Below are 22,182 nucleotides of genomic sequence, written 5' to 3'. Positions count from 1 at the left end.
GGACAGGCAGCAACCTCCTGCACCATCGCAGCGTGGTTGGTAAAGGTCATTAAAAGAGCTTACTCATCTAACCAAGCACAAGTACCTGAGGGCTTAAGGGTGCATTCTACAAGGGCAATGGAGACTTCCTGGGTGGCCCACTGCCGGGTCTCTTCAGAAGCCATCTGCAAAGCAGCCACATGGTCTTCAAAGAACACCTTTATATCTCACTACAAAGTGGACTCCGCTAGGTTGTCCATGGTAGAATTCGGAAGAGCAATTATACAGTCCAATACCTCAATTCCTTGTAAATAAACTTTTTTTCTGCTCATACCCACCCAGTTTGCGAGTTATTCCCCATAGTTGTATGCTGCCATGATGCGACAGGAAAACAGAAAATTGTATACTCACCTTCCGTAATTTTCCTTTCCTGTTGCATCTTAATGACAGCATACAGATGCCCACCCGTCTGAGGTGAGGTATCTATATACTGAGAATACTGGGGCGGGGGCCCTCTCAAGATTTAATAGTTACGCGGTCCTATCAGGTTGCGGAGGCGGAGCCACAACCCATAGGTGTATGCTGTCATGAAGATGCAACAGGAAAGGAAAATTACGAAAGGTGAGTATACAATTTTCCGTTTTGTATTCCTCTGAACAAACTGACTAGAGAAAACACATGTAACTGTTACTCCCAGATATTCCTAGTCTCTCTTTTAGGGATTCCAATGAGTCCAATGTTCGAGTCGAGCGTAAGTTTGACTCGAACATCAGGTATTCACCTTTTCCACCGAACAGGGATCATTATGCAGTGTATGCGGCAAATTTGAAAGCCGCGGAACATCGTTAACCACTTCAGCCCCGGAAGAATTTACCCCCTTCCTGACCAGAGCACTTTTTGCAATTCGGCACTGCGTCACCTTAACTGGCAATTGCGTGGTCATAAGACGTGGCCCCCAAACAAAATTGACGTCCCCCCCCCCCCCCCCACAAATAGAGCTGGTGGTATTTGATGACTTCTGTGGTTTTTATTTTTTTCGCTATAAACAAAAAAATAGTGACAATTTTGAAAAAACAAATTTTTTACCTTTTGCTATACTAAATATCCCCCCCAAAAAATATAAAAAAAGGTACCAGTTACTTACCGGTAGCTGTCTTTCTGGGAAATCTTCCAGGACGGCACACCTGAGATGAGAGGCTCCTTCCTACAGGAAACACAATCAATCGACAGCTGTTTTAAGTCCCCACCCTTCCCCTTGATCCTCAGTTTGTAGAGAAGTAACTCCTGAACCCAGTTCACAAGGGAAATCATTCCTCATATGCACTCACCTTCTAGTGTTCTACAATTTTCCCTCCTCCAATGGGCGGGGAGCAGGCCTGCCGTCCTGGAAGATTTCCCAGAAAAACAGCTACCGGTAAGTAACTGGTACCTTTTTCAAGTCATCTTCCAGGACGGCACACCTGAGAGGATAAACAAGTACCTCAGGCCTACCTTAGGGTGGGGCCACTGCAAGACCCTCTTGGCGAACCTTGGTTCTGCAGTGAGCTTTACCTCCACTCCATATGCTTGATGAAGGTATCTTAGCTGGATCATGCGGCTGATCTGCAGGTCTGCTCCACAGATGTCCCTGCCTTTTCCGCTTCGGATGCAGTATCTAGGTGGAATGGGCTCTTAAAGATGGAATCAGAAAACATGTTAAACTTGTAGGTTAGCAATGTTGCCTGTCTCACACATCTAACTTCCATGTCCTATTGTGCCTGTAGGTGCTACTTAGAACCACTAAAAAGATAAATCAGAGACCTGTGTTGTAAGACAAGGACACTACATTAATCAATAAGAGGGCCTGTCTTAACACTACCCTGTTCAGGGAAATAAAACTGCAAAAAAAAAGGGGGGGGGGGGCCTGACAGACAACCTTTTTTGTTCCTTTTTATCTTTACGTCAGCAAAGACTAAAGGGAAGCCTACTTAAGGGTAATAGATTAACAGAAGCTTGATCCATGGGTTCAAGGCATGACCAATCTATGGCTTTACTTCCGCCTGAGAGCCTACTTCAGGAGATTAAAGTCCCTAGCAGGAGTACACTACCAATATTGCTATGTCTAGTTTTGCTAAAAGGGTGAAATGAAGGCCATGCACCGAGCCGAAACCTATTCGATCGGGTATACATCTTTATACTTCATCCTCAGGCCCTAATACTCCTCGGAACAGAACTCTCCAAGTTCTTACTAAACAGGGCAATTCATTATCCCCTTCCTCCAGTGTCCCATAACCCTACAGAGCTTCAACCCTAGGAAATGGTTCTGGCATCCCTGAATGTAAGGGGTCGAGGTTTTCTGACATGTGGCATCTGCAGCCCGAACTCCTGCCCCCTCCATGGAAAAGAAGGCTGAAATACAAAAGGTGATACATGTATTATTAATATCACAAATAAAAAGATCGTAGATTGTGGGCACAGCACAATAGATTTAGACAGAAAGGACACAAACATAGACAACAATGTTGTGTACCTGAGTGTGACTACCCAAACCGATATATCAAATATGAGAAGAGACCCAAATCTGAACCTCAATGTAGACAAACAGTCCTCACAGTCTGGTTTTCTGATGTGCTGGCAAGATGTAAAAACATTAAAACACAAGCAAACCCTAAATGCTGCATATTTCTGAAGTGCAGCTAGCTAGGTGATAAATATAAATACAGAAAGCACAGGAACCCCCTTTGCTGTTGTGTTTTACTGATTTACAGCAAAACAAGGCTATAAATATAAAGACAGAAAGACCCAAACTTCTATGTTGCGTATTTCTGACAAACCACCAAATACAGTTATAAGATCAATATGAACACCAACTCCCGTGTTGTGCATTTCTGCCAGGGGTGGACTGACAACTCATGGGGCCCCCGGGCACTAGAAGATCATGGGGCCTCGTGTCCCCACCCACACGCAAGCCACACCTACACAAAGCCCCACCTACATTAATCATAAGGCACACAGCAGGGCACAGGCACATCACAGGGCATGGGGTGCACAGCAGGGCACATCAAGGGGTACAGAGCAGGGAACAACACAGGGCATGTATCACACAGTAGGGCACATCACAGGGCACACAAGAAGGCACATCATGGGGCAAAGGGCACATCAGGAGGTACACAGCAGGGCACTGAAAACATCACAGGGCATGGGGAAAAACACAGGACACACAGCAGGGCACATCAGGTGGTACACAGCAGGGCATATCATGGGGCACACAGCAGGGTTTATGCTGTACACAGCAGGACACATTATTTGAGCACAGCATGGTGCATCGCAGGGGGCACAGGGAACATCAGGAGGTACATAGCAGGGCATGGGGCACACAGTAGGCACATCATGGGGTACACAACAGGGCATGCAGCACATCACAGGGTACATAGTAGGGCACATCATTGGAAATGCCACATTTGGCAGTACACAGCAGGGCACATCACAGAGCATGGGGCACACAGTAGGGTACAACAGGGGGTACACAGCAAAGCACAGGGCACATCACAGGGCATGGGGCACACATTAGGGAACAGCATGGGTCACAGGGCACATCACAGGGCATGGGGCACACAGTAGGGTACATCAGGGAGTACACAGCACATCACAGGGCATGGGGCACACAGTAGAGCACATGACGGGGCACACAGTAGAGCACATGACAGGGCACACAGTAGGTCACATCAGGTGGTACACAGCAGGGCATGGGGCACATAGCAGGTCAAAGGATACATCACAGGGCCTGTGGCACACAGCAGGGCACATCACTGGCCACGGGACACGCAGTAGGGAAAATAGCAGGGCACAAACCAAAACACAGGGCACGCAGCAGAGCACTGGGATCCTATAGACACAACACAGTGTCTCTCAGGGCAGCCGTGGGGGGAGAAGGCACAGGGGGACACTGAGTTGGTAGAGGACACAGGGGGAGACCATTGGTTGGGTGGAGGACACAGGCGGACACAGGCGGACCCAGGTGGACACTGCGGGGGGTGGAGGACCCAGGCGGACACTGCGGGGGGGGGGTGGAAGACCCAGATGGACACTGCGGGGGGGTGGAGGACCCAGGCGGACACTGCGGGGGGGTGGGTGTAGGACCCAGGCGAACACTGCGGGGGGGTGGAGGACCCAGGCGAACACTGCGGGGGGGGTGGAGGACCCAGGCGAACACTGCGGGGGGTGGGTGTAGGACCCAGGCTAACACTGCGGGGGGGTGGAGGACCCAGGCGAACACTGCGGGGGGGGGGGGGGTGGAGGACCCAGGCGAACACTGCGGGGGGGGTGGAGGACCCAGGCGGACACTGCGGGGGGGGGGTGTGGAGGACCCAGGCGGACACTGCGGGGGGGGGGACCCAGGCGGACACTGTGGGGGGGGACCCAGGCGGCAGGGCCGCTGATAAGCCAGTACAGCTGACCCTGTTGTACCGGGCCCAGCCAGCAGGGGGGGCCCGAGCAATCTTAACAGCATTTAGAATAATAAAAAAAAAAGAAAAAAGTCTGACTGCACAGGGCTGACCGAGGGAGGAGGAGAGCATCACCGCAGGAGCCTGGATCTCAGATAACACAGGGGTCTATGGCTAAGAGAAGAGGGGACGTGTATTCCTATCAGCACCCGAGCCTCCCCTCCCCCTCCTTGGGAAGGACAGAACACCGGAGCTCTCCTCAAGGCAAGATAACAGGTGACAGATTGCATTCTTCTCCTGTGATCCCGTTCTGCCTCTGTACAAATCTGTGCTGTAAACTTGCCCTGCACCTCAGCAGGACAGGTCTGGTGGAAGTGAAAGCTAAATTCATGAATATGTTAGGAAAATAATGGGACTTTTCAGGGACTACACACAGATGCATTTCACAAAATCATTCTTTTAATATAGTTGTATGTTGAATATATTTATACAGCACCTGAAAAGTCCCAGTATATTCCTAACATATTCATAAAGTTGAGTATTAACAGCAAAGAAAGTGTATACATATATATATATATATAATACAGCCCATCTCCAGGAAATGAAATAAAGTCCAACCTTGCAGTGTGTGTGGAGGGGGGGGGGATAGACTCTTTCACTTACCTGTTTCCATGCTCCAGCCAGCTGCAGAGCCCTCTTCCCCCACCAAACCTCATCACATCGCAGGGGGGCTGAAGTGTGAGCAACTGGGCTTAGGTGTCTGTTTGTGAAGCAGTGATCAGCAGTGATCCAGAGGATCGCCGCTGATCACAGCCCATAAACAGTTTATGAACCAGAGATAATCGGGGGAGAAGTGTTTGAATATGTTCTCCCGCCGATTATCTCCGCACACTGAGAATACTCATTGAATGACACAGAAACGGCCAGTTTATGAAGCTGCAATCTCAGCGTTTCACTGGCGATCTGTGTCAGAATTCACACTCCCCGATTCACCAGCTCAGAGGTGGAGAACCGGGGAGTGAAGACAGAATCTGGGGGATCTGAGGAGGAAAGAGGATGATTAACTTCCTTATGCCTCGTTCAGACCCCCCAACACTGTAACCATGTCCCCCTGTCATATTTATATATAATGTGTGTGTATATATATATATATATAATGTTTGTGTATATACATGTATATAATGTCTGTGTGTGTATACATGTATATATTATGTAGGGGGACTCTTTATTTTACTAACATTAATCACACCGTGTGTCAGTGTATTGAGCTGTGATAATTTATCACTGCTTAATAAATTGACATCTCTGTGTATTGGTGAATTTCTAGTACTGTAATCTCATAAAGTCTCACGAGATTGCAGTATTAGGGGCCGTTCTCCAGTGTTAGAAGCGTTTGTAGATCGCTTCACTCCTCCAAGGGTGAAGCGATCTACTCCGCTTTATAAACTGACATACAGAGGAGAAAGATCTCCTCTGTGAATGCCGGAGAATGAAGCAGTGAATAGATTTCACTGCTTCATAAAAGGACACCATAGTCAGTAAAACATACACAAGCGCTGTAGGGAACCATTCAGCGCTGGAAGAAGCCAGCTAAAGCAAGAAGTTGGGTAAAGCTGGGTACACACACATCAAAATTCAGTTTAGCAGTAATCGGACAAATTTTGATCTATGTGTAGCCCTCCGTGTTAGAAGCCAATAATTATACCACCTTGGTATATTCATATGCCATCCCACATACTGACTCCTACCACCTTTGATCACTTCAAATCACTGAAGTGGTCATTGTGGTTAGAGTGTTCCTTTAATATCTCTCAGAAAAAGTTAACCTCTGTATACTGATTCCATTTCATTTGATCATCCTCTAGTTGTGTTAAATTGGTGGGGGGTGCTGTCTGTATACCCTAGCCTCTCGGTATAGGGGCGGGGCCAGGGATGTGGCTAAAGGGGGCCCCATCAGGTAGGCTGTACGGGGCCCCATGATTTCTATCAGCAGCCCTGCCAGGCGGACACTGCGTGGGGGGGTGGAGGACCCAGGCGGACACAGGCGGACCCAGGTGGACACTGCGGGGGGGGGGGGGGGTGGAGGACCCAGACGGACACTGCGGGGGGAGGGGGTGGAAGACCCAGGCAGACACTGCGGGGGGTGTGGAGGACCCAGGCAGACACTGCGGGGGGGTGGGTGGAGGACCCAGGCGGACACTGCGGCGGGGTGGGTGGAGGACCCAGGCGGACACTGCGGGGGGTGGGTGGAGGACCCAGGCGGACACTGCGGGGGGTGGGTGGAGGACCCAGGCGGACACTGCGGGGGGTGGGTGGAGGACCCAGGCGGACACTGCGGGGGGTGTGGAGGACCCAGGCAGACACTGCGGGGGGGTGGGTGGAGGACCCAGGCGGACACTGCGGCGGGGTGGGTGGAGGACCCAGGCGGACACTGCGGGGGGTGGGTGGAGGACCCAGGCGGACACTGCGGGGGGTGGGTGGAGGACCCAGGCGGACACTGCGGGGGTGGGGTGGAGGACCCAGGCGGACACTGCGGGGGGGTGGGGTGGAGGACCCAGGCGGACACTGCGGGGGGGTGGGGTGGAGGACCCAGGCGGACACTGCGGGGGTGGGGTGGAGGACCCAGGCGGACACTGCGGGGGGGGGGGGGTGGAGGACCCAGGCGGACACTGCAGGGGGGTGGAGGACCCAGGCGGACACTGCAGGGGGTGTGGAGGACCCAGGCAGACACTGCAGGGGGTGTGGAGGACCCAGGCAGACACTGCGGGGGTGTGGAGGACCCAGGCAGACACTGCGGGGGGTGTGGAGGACCCAGGCAGACACTGCGGGGGGTTGTGGAGGACCCAGGCGGACACTGCGGGGGGGGGGGGGGTGGAGGACCCAGGCGGACAATGCGGGGGGGGGGGGGTGGAGGACCCAGGCGGACACTGCGGGGGGGTGGAGGACCCAGGCGGACACTGCGGGGGGTGGAGGACCCAAGCAGACACTGCGGGGGGGTGGAGGACCCAGGCGGACACTGCAGGGGGGGTGGAGGACCCAGGCGGACACTGCGGGGGGGAGGACCCAGGCGGTCACTGCGTGGGGGGGGTGGAGGACCCAGGCGGACACTGCGGGGGGTGGAGGACCCAAGCAGACACTGCGGGGGGGGTGGAGGACCCAGGCGGACACTGCAGGGGGGGTGGAGGACCCAGGCGGACACTGCAGGGGGGAGGACCCAGGCGGACACTGCGTGGGGGGGGTGGAGGACCCAGGCGGACACTGCGCGGGGGGGGGGACCCAGGCAGACACTGGGGGGGTGGAGGACCCAGGCGGACAATGCGGGAGGGGGGGTGGAGGACCCAGGCGGACACTGCGGGGAAGGGTTTGAGGACCCAGGTGGACACTGCGGGGGAGGGGTTGAGGACCCAGGCAGACACTGCGGGGGGGGTGGAGGACCCAGGCAGACGCGGGGGGGGGGGGGGTCGAGGACCCAGGCAGACGCGGGGGGGGGGGGGGGTCGAGGACCCAGGCAGACGCGGGGGGGGGTGGAGGACCCAGGCAGACGCGGGGGGGGGTGGAGGACCCAGGCAGACGCGGGGGGGGGGGTGGAGGACCCAGGCAGACGCGGGGGGAGGGGGGTGGAGGACCCAGGCGGACACTGCAGGGGGGGAGGACCCAGGCGGACACTGCGGGGGGTGGAGGACCCAGGCGGACACTGCGGGGGGGTGGAGGACAGGGGGACACTGTGGGACACTGTGGGTGGAGGACACAGGGGGACACTGTGGGTGGAGGACACAGGGGGACACTGTGGGTGGAGGACACAGGGGGACACTGTGGGTGGAGGACACAGGGGGACACTGTGGGTGGAGGACACAGGGGGACACTGTGGGTGGAGGACACAGGGTGACACTGTGGGTGGAGGACACAGGGTGACACCGTGGGTGGAGGACACAGGGTGACACCGTGGGTGGAGGACACAGGGGGACACCGTGGGTGGAGGACACAGGGGGACACCGTGGGTGGAGGACACAGGGGAACACCGTGGGTGGAGGACACAGGGGGACACCGTGGGTGGAGGACACAGGGGGACACCGTGGGTGGAGGACACAGGGGGACACCGTGGGTGGGTGGAGGACACAGGGGGACACCGTGGGTGGGTGGAGGACACAGCGGGACACCGTGGGTGGGTGGAGGACACAGCGGGACACCGTGGGTGGGTGGAGGACACAGCGGGACACCGTGGGTGGGTGGAGGACACAGCGGGACACCGTGGGTGGGTGGAGGACACTGTGGGGAGGTGTTAGGCACAAGGGGACACTGTTGGAGGACACAGGGGGACACGGTGGGGTGGATGGAGAACACAGGGAGGCACGGGGGGGGAGTGAAGGTGGAGGACACAGGGGGACACTGTGGGTGGGTGGAGGACAAAGGGAGACACTGTGGGTGGGTGTAGGACACAGCGGGACTCCGTGGGTGGGTGGAGGACACAGCGGGACACCGTGGGTGGGTGGAGGACACAGCGGGACACCGTGGGTGGGTGGAGGACACAGCGGGACACCGTGGGTGGGTGGAGGACACAGCGGGACACCGTGGGGGGGTGGAGGCTACAAGAGGATACAGCAGAACACAGGGGGACACACCGTGGGGTGGGTGGAGGACACAGGGACACACACCGTGGGGTGGGTGGAGGACACAGGGGGACACCGTGGGGGTTGGAGGATACAGGGGGACACCGTGGGGTGGGTGGAGGATACAGGAGGACACTGTGGGGGGGTGGAGGACACTGTGGGGGGGTGTAAGGCACAAGGGGACACTGTGGGTAGGTGGAGAACACAGGGAGACACGGTGGGGAGTGGAGGTGGAGGACACAGGGGGACACTGTGGGTGGGTAGAGGACAAAGGGGGACATCGTGGGTGGGTAGAGGATACACGGGGACACAGTAGGGGGTGGAGGACACAGGGGGACACACCCTGGGGGGTGGAGGATACAGGGGTACACCGTCGGGTGGGTGGAGGATACAGGGGGACACTGTGGGGGGGTGTAAGGCACAAGGGGACACTGTGAGTGGGTGGGTGGGTGGGTGGAGGACACAGGGGGACACAGTGTGGTGGATGGAGAACACAGGGAGACACGGTGGGGAGTGGAGGTGGAGGACACAGGGGGACACTGTGGGTGGGTAGAGGACAAAGGGGGACAACGTGGGTGGGTAGAGGATTCACGGGGACACAGTAGGGGGTGGAGGACACCGTGGGGTGGGAGGAGGATACAGGAGGGCACCGTGGGAAGTGGAGGATACAGGGGTACACCGTAGGATGGGTGGAGGATACAAGAGGATACAGGGGGACACCATGGAGGGGTGGAGGATACAGGAGGACACAGGGGGACACCCTGGGGGGTGGAGGATACGGGGGACACACCGTGGGGTGGGTGGAGGACACAGGGGGACACACCGTGGGGTGGGTGGAGGGTACACCGTAGGGTGGGTGGAGGATACAAGAGGATACAGGGGGACACCATGGAGGGGTGGAGGATACAGGAGGACACAGGGGGACACCGTGGGGGGTGGAGGATATGGGGGGGGGCACCCCGTGGGGTGGGTGGAGGACACACCGTGGGGTGGGTGGAGTTCACAGGGGGGACACTGAGGGGTGGAGGATACAGGAGTACACCATAGGGTGGGTGGAGGATACAAGGGGACACCATGGGGGGGTGGAGGATACAAGAGGACACACCGTGGGGGTGAAGGACACTGTGGGGGGGTGTAAGGCACAAGGGAACACTGTGGGTGGGTGAGTGGTTGGAGGACACAGGGGGACACGGTGTGGTGGGTGGAGGACACATGGGGGACACCGTGGGGTGGGTGGAGGACACAGGGGGACATCGTGGGGGATGGAGGATACAGGGGGACACCGTGGGGTGGGTGGAGGACACAGAGGGACACCATGGGGGCGGGGGTGGAGGATACAGGAGGACACAGGGGGACACCATGGGGTGGGTGGAGGATACACCATAGGGTGGGTGGGGGATACAGGGGGACACACCGTGGGGTGGGTGGAAGATACAGGAGGACACAGGGGGACACCGTGGGGTGGGTGGGTGGAGGATACAGGAGGACACCGTGGGGGGGTGGAGGATACAGGAGGACACCGTGGGGGGGTGGAGGATACAGGAGGACACAGGGGTACACCATGGGGGGGTGAAGGATACAGGGGGACACTGTGGGTGGGTAGAGGACAAAGGGGGACATCGTGGGTGGGTAGAGGATACACAGGGACACAGTAGGGGGTGGAGGACACAGGGGGACACCGTGGGGTGGGTGGAGGATACAAGAGGATACAGGGGGACACCATGGGGGGTGGAGGATACAGGAAGACACAGGGGGACACCGTGGGGTGGGTGGAGGACACACCGTGGGGTGGGTGGAGGACACAGGGGGGACACCATAGGGTGGGTGGAGGATACAAGAGGATACAGGAGGACACAGGGGGACACCGTGGGGTTTAGAGGATACAGGGGGACACCGTGGGGTGGGTGGAGGACACAGGGGGACACACCGTGGGGTGGGTGGAGGATACAGGAGGACACACCGTGGGGGGGGGGGTGGAGGATACAGGAGGACACAGGGGTACACCGTGGGGGGGTGAAGGATACAGGGGGACACTGTAGGGGGGTGAAGGATACAGGGGGACACTGTGGTGAAAGGCGCAGGTGGAGGACACTGTGGAGGGGAGAGGACACGGGAGGACTGGTAGAATATCCGGGGCCTCCTGCGGTCCTATTGGGGCCCAGGCCCCCTACATCTGTCCCAGGGGGGTACCTAGAGCATTTGGCACCCGGGGCAGATCCTATATCTGGCACCCTCCCCCCCACCATAAAATGTAAAAACACCCACCGTGTCCCCTGCATACCTCTGCATCCTTCAATATCTTTTTGTCACTACTGTGTACCCCCCCTCTCCACAACTGCACCTCTGGACCCCTTTAAATTACACAGCACCCTGCACCACTGGAACCCTTTACATTACACAGGACCTTGCACCTAAGGACCTCTTTACATTACACAGCAGCCTACACCTCTGGACCCCTTTACATTACACAGCAGCCTACACCTCAGGACCCCTTTACATTACACAGCAGCCTGCACCTCTGGACCCCTTTACATTACACCGCAGCCTGCACCTCTGGACCCCTTTACATTACACAGCACCCTGTACCTCTGGACCCCTTTACATTACACAGGACCTTGCACCTAAGGACCTCTTTACATTACACAGCAGCCTGCACCTCTGGACCCCTTTACATTGCACAGCTCTTGTACCTCTGGACCCCTTTACATAACATAGCACCCTGAACCTCCTGACCCCTTTACATTACACAGCCCTTGTACCTATGGATCTCTTTACATTACACAGCACCCTGAACCTCTGGACCCCTTTACATTACACAGCCCTTGTACCTCTGGACTCCTTTACATTACACAGCACCCTGCACCTCTGCACCCCTTTACATTACACAGCCCCTCACAGCTCTGGACCCTCTGCATGTTACACAGATCCCCTACAGTGCAGACCCCCCTCCCTACCATACAGATCCCCATCTACAGTGTAGACCCCCCTACAGTACAGAATCCTCCCCTACAGTGCAGACCCTCCTACAGTACAGACCCCTCCACCCTATAGCGCAGACCCCCCCTACAGTGCAGACCCCTCCCCCTACAGCGCAGACCCCCCTACAGTACATACTCCCCTACAGACCCCCCTACAGTGCCGAATCTTCCCCTACAGTACAGACCTCCCCCTACAGTGCAGGACCCCTTCTACAGTGCAGGACCCCCCTACAGTGCAGACCCCCTACAGTGCAGGACCCCCCCTACAGTGCAGGACCCCCCTACAGTGCAGGACTTCCCCTACAGTGCAGGACCCCCCCTACAGTGCAGGACCCCCCCTACAGTGCAGGACCCCCCTACAGTGCAGGACCCCCCTACAGTGCAGGACCCCCCTACAGTGCAGGACCCCCCCCCCACAGTGCAGGACCCCCCCTACAGTGCAGGACCCCTTCTACAGTGCAGGACCCCCCTACAGTGCAGGACCCCCCCTACAGTGCAGGACCCCCTACAGTGCAGGACCCACCACAGTAAAGAACCCCCCTACAGTGCACAGCCTCCCCTAAGGACCCATAGTGTACCTCGAGCCCAAGGCAGCGGCATTGCAGGGGGGAGGTGTGGGCAGCACCCGAGTGAAGTGTCACCTGTCGGCTCAGTGATCCGGGACCCGGCGCAATAATCCCCTTCTCTCTGTGGTCACGTGACTCACGTCCCGCCGTTCTGATCAGTCTCGGGCAGCGGCTGTCACTCACAGCCGAGCAGAGTGAAGCCGCCTCCCCCTCCTTGTCTACACAGTGCTGTGCATAGAGGAGGGGGAGGCGGCTTCACTCTGCTCGGCTGTGAGTGACAGCCGCTGCCCGAGACTGATCAGAACGGCCGCGCGACGCGACCACAGAGAGAAGGGGATTATTGTGCCGGGTCACTGAGCCAGCTGATGTCACTCCACTCGGGTGCTGCTCGCACCCCCCCCCCCTGCAATGCCGCCCACTGCCAGTGCCTCGGGCTCTCTCTGTGTGGGCTGCGAACCCGAGGCACGGCGCTGTCTCACACTTCAGTTGCGGGGGGGGGGGCGCTGGCCTGACACCCCCCCAGGGTGTGGCACCCGGGGCGGCACGCCCCCCCCACTTAGTACGCCCCTGATCTGTACTGACATCCCACCCCTGCACCCGCCCTCGCGATGGCAGCCATGGTACCTCACACATGGCCTCACCCGATGCTTAAATAACTCACAGCGTGCTGCTTCCTGCAGGTCCCTCCTCTTCTCTCGTCCGTCCCCAGTGATGTCATGTACAAGCACCTGGGGTGGACGGGAGGGAAGGAGGAGCTGGCAAGGAGCAGCACGCTGTGAGAGTTATTAACTATCAGAGGCTCTCACGGGCCTCCTAGCGGCACGGGCCCTCGGTCCGTGGCCGAGTGACCGATGGGTCAGTCCGCCCCTGATTTCTGCTATGCCACAGGGTAAAATATGGAACACAAGACAATTCTGTCTGTAATGCACTTCTGTAGTGTAGTTCAGATAGAACCAACACTGAGAAAGGACAAGCAACATGCAGCATTGTGTTTTTCTGAAACAGAAAGCACCAACAAGCTTCAATCTTGAGTATTTCTGCTGTGCAACATAAAAGCAGACACTGAGGAAAAAGACAGAGAGCCTTTACAGCTGCAATATAAGACAATAACGCCATGATGAGTATTCCTGCTGTGTAGCAAAACATCAACCAGAAGGGACAGATAAGCTTAGGGCTCCCACACCCGTGCGACCCAACCTGCGACTTGGAACTGCAAGACGCATGAGAAGTCATACACTATGGCTTCCAATGGGTACCATTCATGTCTGTGCGACTCCAGCAATCCCCCAATTCCTGGATCCACAGGCCTCAAGATTACTTAGGTCGCAGGGAAAAAAAATGGCAATTTTCAGGTCGAACAAGTGAGGGGTCCCCAGTGCTGTGACTCCCTGGAAGAGTGCAGCCAACAACCCCCTGCTGTGTATCCCTAAGATGCAGAAAGGTAGATCAATGAGAAACACTGCTCACTGCTGTGCCTGATAGACAAATGATAAGGCAGTAAATATAGGACATACAGGACACAAACATTCAATCTTTGTGTATGTCTGATGTGTAGCAATATACCAATACTGAGCAGAGATGCCACCATCCTCAATGTGTCTCAGCTGAGCAGAAAAAACAAAATCAGAAAAAGACAAGCAACCTTCACTGCTGTGTCCTTTCTGATATGCAGCCAATAAGGCAGTTTATGCAAGACATAAAAAAAGGACAGACAACCTTTAATCTTGTATTTGTCTGATGTGCAACAATATAACAATTCTGAATAGAGATAGCACATCCATATTGAAGCGATTTGGCCTTGCGACTCAACATGTCAAATGGCATGGCTAAAATCGGCACGGCACCACTTTGTGGTGCTACACGGATTACCAAAGGCAGTATATGTACTACACCTGGCAGGGGTTCAATTTGTATTTCTGCTATGTAGCCTAACAAATTTGAACCATCAATTTTCACTGCTGCCTTTCTGATAAGGCAGCAATACAGGACACAAAACCCCACAGACCTTAATCCTGTATATGTCTGATGTGCAACAATAAAACACTCTGAATAGAGATAGCACAACCATTTTGAAATGATTTGTCATGTGACTCAACATGTCAAATCGCATGCTTAAACTCGGCAGTCTGAATCAGCACAACGCCACTTTGCGTTGCTGCACCGATTACCAAAGGCAGTATATGTACTACCCCTAGCCCAGGTTCAATTTGTATTTCTGCTATGCAGCCCAACAAATCAGGACCATCAAACTTCACTGCTGCCATTCTGGTAAGTAACCAACAAGGCAGTAACACAGGACACAAAGCCCCACAGACAGACCTCAATCTTGTGTATGTCTGATGTGCAGCAATATAACCCTTATGAGCAGAGATGTCACCGGTAGGGATGGCCGAACTGTTCGCCCGGCGGTCGGTTCGCGGCAAATTTCGGCTGTTCGCGGTCCGCCCCATCGGCGGACTATTGCCGTTGTTCGCCCGGCGGACTTACGTGTTAACTGTGTAAAAGAACTTTGACCTATGATGACGCATCCATCATGGGGTACAGGACAGCCAATTGAGACATTACAGTTGGACATTCCACCTAACTTATAAATAGACCCGATCCGGCGGCCATTTTACATTCTTTCTACTGTCACTATAGGGAGAGGTTGCTGTGTGGAGCAGGGAGAGACTGCAGTGACCCAAATCGCTAGCTATTAGGTCCACAAAAGTTCTTTTCAGGACTGGTATGGTATAGGTGTAGTTCAGGATATAGGTTTGAGGCACTGCTATTCAAGTCATTGTTGCAGCAGATTGTCTTTTGTCAGTGCTGAGAGAGGGACAGATAGGACGCTGTGTGTTGCAGAGAGGGACAGTCAGTTTAATCATTAGCTGTTACTATTAGGTCCACAAAAGTCCTTTTCAGGACTGGTATGGTGTAGTAGTACAGGATATAGTTTTGAGTGCTATTCAAGTTATTGTTGCAGCAGCCTGTGTTTTGTCAGTTTAAATAGGGACAGGCAGGAAGCTGTGTGTGGCAGTGAGGGACAGTCAGTTTAATCAGTAGCTGTTACTATTAGGTCCACAAAGGTCCTTTTCAGGACTGGTATGGTAATAGGGTTGTACACGTATAATATTCTTTCTTCCAAATATAGAAAGAATATTATACTTGACTGCTGCCCTTCTGCTGCAGTAGTCCTTTATGAGTATAGGGACTGAGGTACAGTCTGCTAATCCCAACCTACTAGTTCCACAAAGGTCCTTCTAAGGACTGGTAAGGTATAGCGTACTAGAGTATATAGGGTTGAGTGAGGTACAGTCTGCTAATCCTTAAGGACTAGTATAGGTCCACAATATATAGGGTTGAGGTGCACTACTGCTGACTGCTGCCCTATTCTGCAGCAGTCCTTTATCAGTATAGGGACTGAGGTACAGTCTGCTAATCACAACCTACTAGTTCCACAAATGTCCTTATAAGGACTGGTAAGGCATAGTGTACTACAGTATATAGGGTTGAGTGAGGTACAGTCTGCTAATCACAACCTACTAGTTCCACAAAGGTCCTTATAAGGACTGGTATAGGTGTACTATTTGGTGTGCAGTATATAGTTGTGTAATACACGTATAAAATACTTGCACATATAGAAAGCATAGTATAGTGGGTTTCCACTGTCCAGCATTGTGACTGCTGAGCGGTTCTGCAGCGATACTACAAAGAGTGACATACACAATCCAAAAGAAAAATTATTGTAACTGGTGTGATAGACCAGTGGCCCCCAAAAACAATAGATTGAAGCGGGGTGTTATATACCTTCTTCCACATACATACTGCACTTCTGTAGAGAGTTTTGTCACAGGGTCATTTAAAAAATGACAGGCAGAGGAAGAGGCAGGCTCTTCTGCAGGGGTGGTAGGGGTAGGGCAGGAGCAACAGGCTTGAGTCAAAGTGGGAAATTGCAGAAGGTGCGTGCGATTACGTCAAAGGAAGCACCAGAATTGGTTGAGTGGCTCACTCAGCCTTACTCTTCTGCACCCTCTGCTGTGCATATTATGAGGGGCTCCCACCATCCCTGTGCTATGCTCATTATGAGGGTCTCCCACCATCCCTGTGCTATGCTGACTTCCTCCTGGGGCTGCTTACGGTGCAGGTGTCAGTGCTGGTGATCATCTCCTGCACCCTCTTCTTTGCCTACCCTGACCTTCCCTCGCCTCCATTGTCTCAAGAGTCCTGAATTTTCAGAATTTCACATATAAAAAAAGAATGCTTGTAGTTGTCGATCCCAGATTCACCTCATATATGTGTTATGTCATTGGCCATGTGGTGGGACTATGTGTGCACAGCTAGTAATTATTTTGTGGCTGCAAATATGACCTGTAGGTTTGTAAAGTTCACCATCCCTGTGCTGTGATGACTTCCTCCTGGGGCTGCTTATTATGAGGGGCTCCCACCTTCCCTGTGCTATGCTCATTATGAGGGGCTCCCACCATCCCTGTGCTGTCCTGACTTCCTCCTGGGGCTGCTTATTATGAGGGGCTCCCACCATCCCTGTGCTGTGCTGACTTCCTCCTGGGGCTGTACCTCTGCTGTGCATATTATGAGGGGCTCCCACCATCCCTGTGTTATGCTCATTATGAGGGGCTCCCACCATCCCTGTGCTGTGCTGACTTCCTCCTGGGGCTGCTTATTATGAGGGGCTCCCACCATCCCTGTGCTGACTTCCTCCTGGGGCTGCTTATTATGAGGGGCTCCCACCATCCCTGTGCTGTGCTGACTTCCTCCTGGGGCTGTACCTCTGCTGTGCATATTATGAGGGGCTCCCACCATCCCTGTTCTATGCTCATTATGAGGGGCTCCCACCATCCCTGTGCTATGCTGACTTACTCCTGGGGCTTCTTATTATGAGGGGCTCCCACCATCCCTGTGCTATGCTGACTTACTCCTGGGGCTGCTTACAGTGCAGGTGTCATTGCTGTATGTCACGCTGCTGATGTCAGTGCTCGTCTCTATCACGGTGCTGGTGTCAGATCACTCTATCACTGTGCAGGTGTCATTGCTGTATGTCACGCTGCTGGTGATCATCTCCTGCACCCTCTTCTTTGCCTACCCTGACCTTCCCTCTCCTCCATTGCCTTCATGCGCTCCACAGTCCTGAATTGTCACAATTTCACATATAAAAAAATAATGCTTGTAGCTGTCGATCCCAGATTCACCTCATACATGTGTTATGTCATTGGCCATGTGGTGGGACTATGTGTGCACAGCTAGTAATTATTTTGTGGCTGCAAATTTGACCTGTAGGTTTGTAAAGTTCGCCTCCCATTGAAGTCAATGGGGCCCGCCGCGAACGTTACGCTTCGCGAACTATCGGCCGCGTTTGCGTTCCGCGTTCGCAAAACGTCCCATCGGAAGTTCGTCCATCACTAGTCACCGGACTCAATGATGTGCATTTCTGCTGTGCAGCACAAAACCAGAAAGTACAGACCACCTTCACTGTTGTATTTTTCTGATCTGTAGCCAAACAAAGCAGTACCTTTAGGATATAAAGGACAGCAAACAAGCTTCAGTGCAGTACATTTCTGATGTACAGCAATATAGCCCTTATGAGCAGAGATGTCACAAATCTCAATGTGTATTTCTGCTGTGCCACAAAAACATCCCAGCAAGGACAAACCTTCACTACTGAGGTCTACTGGTGTGCAGCCAATGAGGAGTCATGGTCTATCCCTTTATGAAATAACCAACAGGCAATTTATTTCATAGGCATAGCCTGGGCTGTAGATACTAAACCTTCACCACCAGTGAAGGAACAAATCCTAAAATGGTTGGACACCCTACTATAGTAGTTGTTCTAACTTACCTCCATAGACTGAGCAAACACTAGCCAGCTCATACCCAGGTGGGGCTGATTAGCAACTAAAGTCTCAATGAGCCCAGCCCTAGAGACCAATTTAAGACAGCCTCTAGAAGAGGTGGTTAGAGCCGGTTCACACAGCGGGCGATGCGAGGCGATACGACTCGCCTCGCCTCGCTCTCGCAAGTCGCCCCCGTTCTGTACAATGGAACCGTTCTGAGAGGAGCGACTCGAGTCGCTCCGACTCAGAAAAAAGGTTCCTGTACTACTTTTGGGCGACCTCGGGGCGACTTGCATTGACTTCTATACAGAAGTAATTTGCAAGTCGCCGCTGAGGCCGCGGCAGGTCGCGGCGAGGCAAGTCGGAGTCGCCTCGCCTCGCCTGCTGTGTGAACCGGCCCTTACCAATTTAGCCTGGGGGTAAATAGCTACTTGCAGGCTTCAAACAAGCAATTATGTAGCTCTTGCATAGGTTTTCACAGAAAATCCTCAATTAAAAGGATGCAGGAAGCGATCTATGGTGAATCGCCTTTAGATCTGCCACTTGGTGGATTGTAGCCCAAACCAACAAAAAAGGTTTTTCTTCTTACTTCCTACACTATAATATAACCACAGTGTAAAGGTGGAGTGGGAGGTTGGAGCTTATGAAAGTTACCTATAGCAAGCAACCCCCAAAAGGAGGATGTCACAAGGGAACCCCTACTGTGCCACACAGAAGCTTGGTCCCTGCCCATCCTTGAATGTTAGGTCAGCTTTTAAGCATCTTGAAGCAACTTCAGATTCCTAGCAACTGGGCTAATAGGGCCGGTAACCTAGTGCACCTGCTGACGAGGAGGAGCTTCTGAATCCACCAACCACTGCCCAATTAATAACTTGTTCAGTGGTATACCTGGCCTGTAAGTAACTTTGCATCTACCAGGTCCCCTCTGTACACTATATTCATCCCTACTAATGTACCACAACTGGGCATGTAGGGAGAGGCTGGCAACTTACTGCTGTGATAACCACAGTGTCTCTGCTGTAAGAGGGAGCAGTTTCTGGTGGTTTTAGCAGTGTCGTCTGGGCTATTTGTATCCCGACCCCAGGTTCTGCACTGCACCAGTCAGTATATACACGGGGAAGGGGAGCAATGGCCTACCTACCTCTTTCCCATCTGAGGTGGTTTAGGCACACTCGTTCCTCTGCACCACCTAACCACCATACAGCGTCTCTGATGTAAGAGGGAGCTGTGGCTGGTGTTTTTAGCAGAAGCTTCAGGGCTTTTTGAGTCCAGACCCCAGAAGAGATCTCAAATGCCCAGAAACCCTGTGGCTGGAATTGGGGATTTTGCAGCTAAATTCCCAAGGCAAAGGAAAGTACTCTCCGTTGTCGTCTTCCCCTTTTGCCACAGCCAGCGGGCTTGCTTTTCCATCCTTATGGTCCACACGCAAGGATGATAGCTGCCAAAGTGCGCCCCCCCCCCCCAACTGCTGTCCCCATAGGGAGGTGCAAGGTTAGGCTGTGTCCTGCACTGTACCAGTCAGTATATACACATGGGGGGGGGGCAATGCCTTCCGTTCCTCATTCCCATCTGAGGTGGTTAAGGCAAACATCCACTGTAGTGAACTGGTGCCTCCTCGCTGTGGCGAAAGGAGGATGTGGGCGTCTGCTCCTGCTGACTTTCAGCCTTCCCTCCTGGGTAAGAACGCCGCCGCCATTTTCCCGAAGTCTGAAAATGACGCGGGTGCTTGTTGCCGGGCCCTCTCCAGCAGCCCATGTGAGCTACCGGGGGCCCAGGAGTTTGGGACACGATCCTCCTGAAAAGAACCGATGGCCAGCACCCCCGTCTGAACAGCCACTTGGACAAGTAAGGAGGGGAGACAGGATAATGGCCCCTAAAGTTCTGGGTACACCACTGTACACAGGGTCCTTCAGCTCTCAGGGGGGGCTCTTCCAATTTCTGCTGCCCCCTGAGGAAAAGATAGGGGAACCCCCCAGGAAGGACAAGAATATCCTACCAGACCCAGAGGCTTCCTAAGCTTGTGGTGCGGCTCCCAGAGGGAGACCACCAGCCCCAGGCTTCGGGTCATTTGAAAAAAACAAACAGTTTCGCTGTGTAGGGAGAAACACAATCAAAAACTGAGGATCAAGGGCTGTTGATTGATTGTGTTTCCTGTAGGGAGGAGCCTCTCATCTCTCAGGTGTGCCATCCTGGAAGATGACTTGAGAAAATATATTTTTTTCTCCTCCGTTTAAGCCGATAGGCATTCTTCTACTTTTTTTTGTAAACTAAATATAAGGCAATAAGCGTTTATTGATTGGTTTGAGCAAAAGTTATAGCGTCTACAAAATAGGGGATTTTTTATGCCATTTTTATTGATAATTTGTTTTGTTTTTTACACTAGTAAATGGCAGCGATCTTTTTTTTTTGTGACTGTGACATTATTGCGGACACAGTGGACACTTTTGGGACCATTCACATTTATATAGCGATCAGTGCAATTAAAAATGCATCGATTACTGTGTAAATGTGACAGGCAGTGAAGGGGTTAACCACTAGGTGGCACTGTAGGGGTTAAGTGTGTCCTAGGGAGTGATTCTAACTGTAGGGAGGGGGCTGTGTGTGACACGTCACTGATCACCGCTCCCGATTACAAGGAGCTGTGATCAGTGACAGTGTCACTAGGCAGAACGGGGAGATGCTTGTTTAAATTAGCATCTCCCCATTCTTCATCACGTGAGACGATCGTGGGTATCCTAGCGGACATCGAGTCCGCAGGACCTGCAATCATGGTCACAGAGCTCCCGGCGGTGTGCGTGCGCCCGCAAGCCGTCTCTTAAAGGGCAGGTATTATTCTGCCTGTACGTGCCCTTCTGCCGCAGTACATCTGTGTGAGGCAGTCGGGAAGCGGTTAAAGTCTATGGAACACGAACATGAAAAAGCAAAAGTGCTCATTCTAGAGGCTTATATGCAATTTATTACCATACAAAGTGTTTAGGGACATGTATCAATGCAGAAAAAAAGTTTTAAAAACGTCAGTTTTTGCAGGAGCAGTGATTTTAATAATGCTTAAAGTGACGTGAATGAATGAATGAATGAAATACTTGTATAGCGCACAATGCGAACTGAATCACCTCTAGGCGCTCTGGCGAGCCTTGATCATCTGCTAAAAGAGGAAGGTCTTAAGTTTTTTCCTAAAAGCCAGGTGATTTTCTTCCAGATGGATGTCAATTGGTAGAGTATTCCATAGCCGGGGCCCTTGGACAGCGAATCTCCGCTTCCCCTTGGATTTATACCAGGCTTTGGGCACGAGGAGGAGGTTTTTGTTGGCTGATCGAAAAGTGCGGTTTGGTGTGTAATGATTTATTTTCTCCATAAGGTATTGCGGAGCTTCTTTATGCACGCATTTGTGGGTGAGGCAAAGGGTCTTGAACATGATCCGATTTTTTACAGTTAGCCAATGTAAGCTCCTCAGCGAAGGAGAGATGGATTCCCAGGGTTTTTTCCCTGTTATCAGCCTTGCCGTCGTGTTTTAGATAAGTTGTAATCGCGCAAGTTGATATTGAGGTAATCCTATGTAAAGCGAGTTTGCGTAGTCCAGTCGCAAATTGATGATTGTTCCAACTACCACTGCTTTGTCATTCTTTGGGATAAAAGGGATGAGTCTGCGAAGCAATCGCAGCAGATGGTGTGATCCACTGACTACTGCTCCTATTTGCGCATCCATTGACATTTGTGCGTCTAAAATAACCCCGAGACTCTTGGCTTTGGTTTTTGGGAGGATAGCCTGCCCAAAGACAGTTATTGGAGACCAGGGG

This window comes from Lithobates pipiens, unplaced genomic scaffold (assembly GCF_037356315.1).
Source record: "Lithobates pipiens isolate NorthernLeopardFrog02 unplaced genomic scaffold, aLitPip1_a1.2 Scaffold_16, whole genome shotgun sequence".
NCBI lineage: Eukaryota > Metazoa > Chordata > Amphibia > Anura > Ranidae > Lithobates > Lithobates pipiens.
Note: the sequence above shows the minus strand (reverse complement) of the source record.